At 34.1% G+C, this 8,037-nt stretch overlaps 1 long non-coding RNA gene across 1 annotated transcript; it reads right to left on the reverse strand.

The window, feature by feature from the left end:
• Nucleotides 1-4,436: 4,436 nt before the first annotated feature.
• On the reverse strand, nucleotides 4,437-5,364 carry LOC124889525. Its single transcript, XR_007048587.1, has 2 exons — nucleotides 5,109-5,364; nucleotides 4,437-4,606 (listed from the first exon to the last, which is right to left on the reverse strand). It is a non-coding gene; the product is annotated as an uncharacterized LOC124889525 (long non-coding RNA).
• Between the last annotated feature and the right edge of the window lie 2,673 nt (nucleotides 5,365-8,037).

The following is an 8,037-nucleotide window of genomic DNA, read 5'->3' on the forward strand; positions in this document are numbered from 1 at the left end:
CATATGGCTAATCTTATCACATACATAGAAAACTCTAAACTTGCCCTGATGGTCACATTGCACTGCTGAACTAGAAGACCTACAAGAACCTCTAAAATATCTTCCTGGAGGAGTCTGACCTCTGAACTTACCAAAATGGTGCACCCTCTTAGCGTCTCCCTGAAATACCCGAGGAATATCCTCTTTCACCTTAGCATGATCCACAATACTCTGAAAAGAAGCCTCAAACACAACCATCAAAGATATGGCTCATTGAAGAGCATGATGCATGGCAAGTCCAGCTAACAGAGATCCCACCTGAGGAGGTAACACAGATAATGGTTGAACTCTTGATCTCGGAAGCCCATAGTTAGATGTCGGCACTGAAGGTGTAATACCTCTCAGGGTCTGAGTATTACCCAATACAGAAGTTGGTACTACAGGAGGATCCACACTAGTGGCTAGAGGAACACCCGACATAACTAAAGGAGAACCCTCTAAATGAGTCAGCATCCGCACCAACAACCCCTCAACACTAGGGTAGACAAACTTTGATAAACTGGGGCAGAACTCATACCTCCAATAGACTTAACTCTAGGATCAGGGGAGAGTCTCCTATCACTACTCCTAAATGGGGCTGATCCACGGGCTTGTTCACACCCTTGAGTTAATCCACGACTCGAGGTTCTCTTTATGGAAGAACACTCTGTATCTCTACTCTCACGAGACCTAGACAACACCATCTATATAGAAAAAGTGAAACACAACTCAGAATACAAGGCATGAAAAAACTTTGCACGATAAAGAATAAAAAGAGAGAAGTTTTCTAAAGACATCCTATAGCATCTCAAAGATAGATGCAAACATCTACGTATCAATGCATGAGACTTAATTAGATATCTCATTCTTACACCGTTGAGAGCAATGAAACCTGAATGCTTTGATGCTAATTTTTCATGACCAAAAATGAGGTTCATGATGGCACTTGTCGTGGTGTACCTTGATAAGTAAGCCTATCACCCAAATTGATAAAAAAGGAGAAAAAGATAGAAATATCTCAAGGCAACGCTTCTAGAATAAAACCTAGCAATACAAGTAATCATAACAATATTGAAAGAACTTATTCAAAATACCAATCATTCCTAAAACCAGAAGTCAATAGTGTAAGTACTACTAATGCGATCCAAGAGTCAAATACATTAGAAAAATAACCATAAAGGAAAAATATCTATCTTTGAATACTAATAAAGACATAACTACTATAAAAAGATAGAGGTGAACTTTGGATGAATGAATGTCCAACTGCTACCTTAGAAACTCCAACAATAGCTCGAGTCAAGCAAGATGAGGTGAACTCGAGCTAGGAGCTGCACCGAAAGGGCTCAATAGGCATTAGTATGGTCCACTTGTACTCAATTGGTATCATAGGCCGACCAAGCAAAGTAGTAAATAAAGCATACAAAATATACACTAAGGGCACGTCACCTATAATCAAAAAATTCCCCATAACGATAGCCCACACCACTTACCCTAACAGTTCTAATATATCAAATATATTGTAACAACACAACAAGATAGAACAAAAGTATACATTATATCACATATAAGTAGAACAAGAGGGAACATGCATATACAAGATCATCAAATATAAGTAAAAGAAGATAAGACAATTACATAAATGAAAATTCAATATAGAAATACAACACAATACAAACACCATAAAGTAAGTACAATGTATATGATGATGGACAAGGTCATTCTATAACCTCCGGGATCACCGCAAAATCCCTGTATACACCTATGGAGGCAAGCCTCCCAATACAGGACCCATGGGGGGTTCGCCAACCCATATACAATCCACATATCTCCTCTCCGACACATCTCTCAAGGAGGGTTTTATAAAATATTACAATATCTCCTTCCTAACACTTTCCTCAGGAAGGGTTTTATAAAAGGTGTTGTTAGTATTTGTCAGATGTTGCCATGGTGGTACCAATATTTCATAAATGAGTATGATATAAGGTGTAATGCTCACAACCACTCACAACGATATATTTTTAAAATCAATCACAATGATATATTTTCACAACTAATCACAACGATATATTTTCACAATTAATCACAATGATACATTTACACAACCACATGAGCCAATATCCACTCATTATTTTTATTTTAACCATGAATTTTCACATGTTTCATATGCCAATAAAGTATGAATATAAACACAATACACCAATGGTACCACACTAAGCAGTTTAACATCACAATACAATTATTCACATGTATTCAAGGCTATCAATACCACATAGGACCCCATACGGTCACATATATTACATAATATCTTAATTTTGATAATTACATCACATATAGGCCTCCAAATGGGCAAAACACATAGATAGATATTTTTCACGATTAGTTCTCACTCTTAACATGCATTTTGTACCATCATTTACTACCTAGTCTAGTCTGAAAGAATTAAGCCATAACCTACCTCAAATGCCAAAATCGGTCTGCTACACTTCGAACCCACGACCTTACTTTTCACGAACAATCCTGAACTTCACTAAAAACATCAATTATGGAATCTACTCGTCAAAAAAAACAACGACAGTTATATTGACTACTTTCGATTTGCGGCCAAAACGGACCTCCGAAATGAGTTTTTGAAAAAAAGGCAAAATTGAAACTTCATTTCAAAAACATGTTCTCCATATTTTTAGGAAGCTACAACTTAAAACCTAAGTCAAATTGAGTAAAAAAAAATGAGGTTCAAAATGAAGAAAAATTATTTTTACTCTTTACAGGGTAAAATCTTTGAAATCCGGGTTAAAATCAAGAATCAGACTTGTTTTGAAGGTTAAATTGATGAAAACTAGTAATTCTAAGATAAAAATATTATTCAAGTGAAAGGAAGTGAAATTCGGGTTTAAAATCAAGCCCTAATATTTCTGGGATTTTGAGAAATTTATCAAGAAATTACTACGAAAAGGGTGAATTTTTACTTTTTATCCATAATAAAATCAAGAAATAGGTATTAATGTAGCTTCCCAAGCTCCCACAATCTTCACTTTTAAGCTCTCACACTATTTTAGGGTTTAACTCTCAAGAGGCAAGGTGAAAGAATAGACAAAATAGGACAAAAAAGGGGTAAAAAGGTTGTTACATTGCAGATTTTCTTCAATATATAGTGCAGATTTTTCCCTTAAGTTGAAACGGACTTCGATGGGGTGTCCCAGATTCATTCGGAGTATGATATACACAAAAAAACTATGCAACCATACTGAATTCGACGTTCCGGACGCGTTGGCAAAGTCATATTTTCAAAAAAATGTTATTTTCACAAAGTTGACCCCCGAAATTCAAAATTGTAATTTTTCAAACCAAGGGTCGAAACGAGACTTAAAAGCCGTAAAATCACACCAAACATGTTACCACCATAAAATCAACATTCTGGATCTGCTGGCGAAGTCAGATTTTTTATCTGAGATTGTTTCGATCAAATGTGGGTCCCACACTCATACTTTCCGATCAATAGGTCGAAATGAGCTCGGGTGCATCAGGACCCGAACCAAAGGTCTACCTGGCCTATAATCGATATTCCAAAGCTGTTGACCCAGTACGTTTAGCCACCCATCGTAGGGATCAAAAGATATACACATAAGTCTATAATAAGGCTCTTGAAGCCATCAAAAACCACAATATCACATAAATAATACCAAAATGCGTCCAAAATTATGTCAGTCACTCCCACACCCTAGAAATATCATAATGCAACTACAGGGAAGGGTAAAATAGTAAAATCACATAAAATCATAAATTTCACATATTTCATTAAATATTTAAGTCGTTACACTTAGGTACTTATAGGATGTGAGAGGTGATTGGTCAACAATCACCAAGGTTTGTAAGGACTATATTTTGGTGAAATGGAGATACTGTTTACTAAAGAAAATAATAATTTTATGATGAGCTATACAAATCCATTTTTAGTGAGCTCTGTTTTGATTAATTTGACATTCATGTCAATATTTTAAGATAACTTTTGTATTGGAAAATTAATATTGGTACAATATTTTTTAGGGAATGGAAAAACTCAAACCTCTACCCTTATTAAACTCACCACATAAGAAAGTGTTAGAGCTATTTATTTATACCCATTCATCAAATGTCACATTCATTAATCACAAGAGTTAATACCCTAGTGGCTAACATGTTAAGAGATGGACAACATCAACAACTTAGTACCTAGGAACATAATTAAAAGCAACATATTTTGAACTGAACTACTATCAAAACATTCACTTCTATAGATAAACATTCCAAGTGTTGATATTTTTCCAAATATGCAACTAAAATTGATGAAGTTGTTGTGTTGTCCAATTTCTAGCAGTTACAAAAGGAATTTATCAAGGAAGGTGAAGGCAACACACTCATGGTATCTCCAATATCTTGTGTACCATGAGATGTACAAAATGTTGACGGTCTCCACTCCATCCAGGTAAAATTACCTTTGAGAATGGATCTTTTGAATAAATTTGAATTCCATAAACACAACTTGTTTTGATTGTAGAATATGAAGGGAAAGAATAAGGTGGTAGAGATGATACCAGAAAAAACGCATTACCTGCATACACATACATTTGAACAGAGAAGTCAAAACTGGATCATCATTAATAAGTCTCGTAAAGCTGGACTGTTGACGAATCTATTATATAAGTCTACCATTCATTTGCTTTTAAATAATATAAGTTCATTGCTTATCAACATTACCTTCTTTGATTGTTTGTTTCCTTCTCTCCTATTTGAATAAGATTTAAGATTTGTTTTTGTAATTGAGAATAACTACGAATGTCTTTCACTTTACTCAGAAAAATATAATTACTGAATTTGATAAATGTAATACTTTACTGTGCAACTCTTCTTTGCTCTTGAATTTCTTTCAATGCATATTTGATTAGATTGTGACGAAACTAACATGTAATAATTATTGACAAATAGAAATACTATCATTTGGAAATACACAAAAAGTTTTGATCTATGGCAGAGATTTACAGGTTCATCGTATATGGATAAATTCCTAAAACAAAAAAGAAATCAAGCATAAATGGAGAAGCATTTTAGGTTACCTCAACAAAATTATACTAGAAAAAATAATGAGATCTACTCTATTTATGAATGGTCGTTAAAAGGGTAATTTGTAGGTGACAGTGAGATGTAAACCACATGTACGCGGTGATTCATTTATCAAACATTATGTGGTTGGAACATGTGGAGATTGTAATGGAGTTTAATCAAAGATCGAAGAGAAGTTAATCTGGCCGATTGTAATATCCCTTCCAACATTGGTAATCACAATGAAACACATTTTTTCTTATGGTATTATTATTGTTGTTGTTACATGTTCATTGTTACTTTTATAGTTGATTCTTATTATTTATGTACCTTTTATGTGGCCAGAAAAAAAGGAAAAATAGTAAAAATGGAGATTTATATGGAAAACAATAGGTGAACTTGGGAGATGTTGCATTAACTGCACATGTGAACTCAGGAGATGCTACATCAAGTGCTTCTGTGAAACTTTTCTATTATCTTTGGGATTTTGAGCTTATACTTGAGACAGGCAATGCCAAATTTACCCAAGTTAAATTGTTATTGTATTGGTTATTCAGCTAAATATCGATGAAAGTTATTTGTCCTTCGTTATTTATGAAAAATATTGAATTCAGACTTTGTGTTGTAATGTGCATGATGCTTAAATATTTGGCCTTTTTATTTCTAATACAGAAAGTTTTTTGGTAAAACACATAGTGCTCCTTTTGTCCCACTATTATTCTTCCTACTAATAATCTAAAATATAATAAAATTTAGGTTAAACAAAATTACACACATGTTTATACACTCCTAAAAAAATAAGAAAACCAACCACAAAAACTGACCACATGTGGTTGGTTTTCCTGAATTTTTGACCACAAAATCGACCAAAATGTGTGGTCGGTAAAAGTGTGGTAGCTTTTGAAAAACCGACCACGTATGGTCAGTTTTTAAAAAATATATATATATTTTTAAAATTCATTATTATTTTATTAAAATAGAAAAAAATAATTTTAAAAATAAAAAATTCAAAATAAATCGAATTTTAAAATTAATTAATTAATTTTATTAAAACTGACCACTTGTGGTCGGTATTTTGTAAAATTTCAGAAAAACTGACCACACGTGGTCGGTTTTCTGCAAATTTTTTTAAAAAAACCGACCACATGTGGTCGGTTTTTCTGAGAATTTTTTTTTAAAAATAAAAGGCAACAAATGAAACAACAACATATAATACAACAACAACAACAACAACAACAAACCAAGTGTATTCCCACACAACTTACAATACAAGTCTAAAAACATACAAAGGTGTAAAAACTACAACAAAATGTCCAAATCCAAACTACAACATATACAAAAGTAAAAAAACTACCACTCATCTTCATCGTCATCCTCTTCCGCATCCTCATTTGTGCTGATATCATCTAGTGGGCCTAGACCTTTTACAGCCCGAACTGCATCACCAGGACATGGAGGAATAATCCTGAATAAAAGAGCTGAACTGCTCTTGTAGCATCCTGATTTGTGATGTTATTTCCTCATTCTTTTGCGTCCTCTCTCTATGCAAAAAGCTCTTCGGTGAGTTTAGAAATTGGTTTTTTGTAGTGACTCAATGGTTTCTCTATCAACTAAAGAGGTATAGGATTTTGGACCAGACGAAGACCTAACGTTCTCACCAAAATAATTTCAGTGGTATCCGTAGTAATGGCCTCTAACTGCAGGACCCACAGTTGGTTCCCATGAATCCTCCCCTACATGTTGGGGTATTGGGTCACCCTAACTTTCAGGAGGCTGACTACTACGAAACTCACTAAGGAGCTGCATATATTTGAACTATATTCAAAGTAAAGTAAAAATTAATAGTCAAAAATTATTAAAGTACTTATACTTAAATAATATCAACTTTGATAAAAAGATTCATAAATTCAAAATTTTATTCTTACCTGGGGCAGCTTTTGCACGAGGCTCAACCCAGACATCTTCATCAGTCGGGTTCTTTTTCTTCTTTACATGCATCTCCCCGAATACCTCATCAAAGGGTATCTTCCTACCCTTTTTCTTTTTCCAGCATATGAAAAAATTATTAATCTTCAAATAATTAAAAATTTAAATAGAAACAAACAATTAAAACTGTAAAAGTTACATACCATTTTTTTCTCCACAGCAATCATACTAACTGGACCCGCAGTATGTAGAGAGCCACTCTTGGAAGATGCCCAGACTTTCTTTCCTTTTTCCCTCAATAATTGGTATTCTTCGTTATTCCAATAGCCAATATACTGTTGCCATAAGGATTCACTTATCCATCCAGGTCATACCAAGTTGGTTCTGGCATAATCCAACAGACCGTTAAATCTGGATCTAGATCTTCTGTAAAAATTTCTCCTTATAGCACATTCATTCGCATTATGCCACCAGTAATATTTCTACAAGCGCATTCATTCGCATTATGCCACCAGTAATATTTCTACAACATACACAAAAATATAATATTCAATCTTTTGTTCTAACAATATGTTAAGTAGTCAATAAGTTAAATCCTTACATGAAATTCTTTAAACATTCTTTCTCTGTCATTTTCTGAAATCTTTTGCCAACTGATCCAGTAGCCGTTGAAGTGCCAACAAATGCATTTACTCTTAATTTTTCCAACTCCAGTATCCGGCTTAAACCTACAACACAAGATCAAATAGTAATTTCATAGAGAATAATAATATAGTAATGAAAAATGAATAATGTTATTATATTTAGAAATCTTACCCTGTTCCATATTGAATAAGATAATGCCTCATATAATCATCTCTGTCTCCAGGCTAAGGAGCAAGTACTGGTGGATACACTGGCGTGGGTGGATCTGAAGCACCGGATGGAGTGCCTCTATGATGAAGATCCAACAATCCAATAGATCCAGCAAAATCATTGTCCGAACCTGGGTGACTGCTACAGGAGGGTACTAATGAT

Source organism: Capsicum annuum, chromosome 12 (genome assembly GCF_002878395.1).
Source record: "Capsicum annuum cultivar UCD-10X-F1 chromosome 12, UCD10Xv1.1, whole genome shotgun sequence".
Classification (NCBI taxonomy): domain Eukaryota; kingdom Viridiplantae; phylum Streptophyta; class Magnoliopsida; order Solanales; family Solanaceae; genus Capsicum; species Capsicum annuum.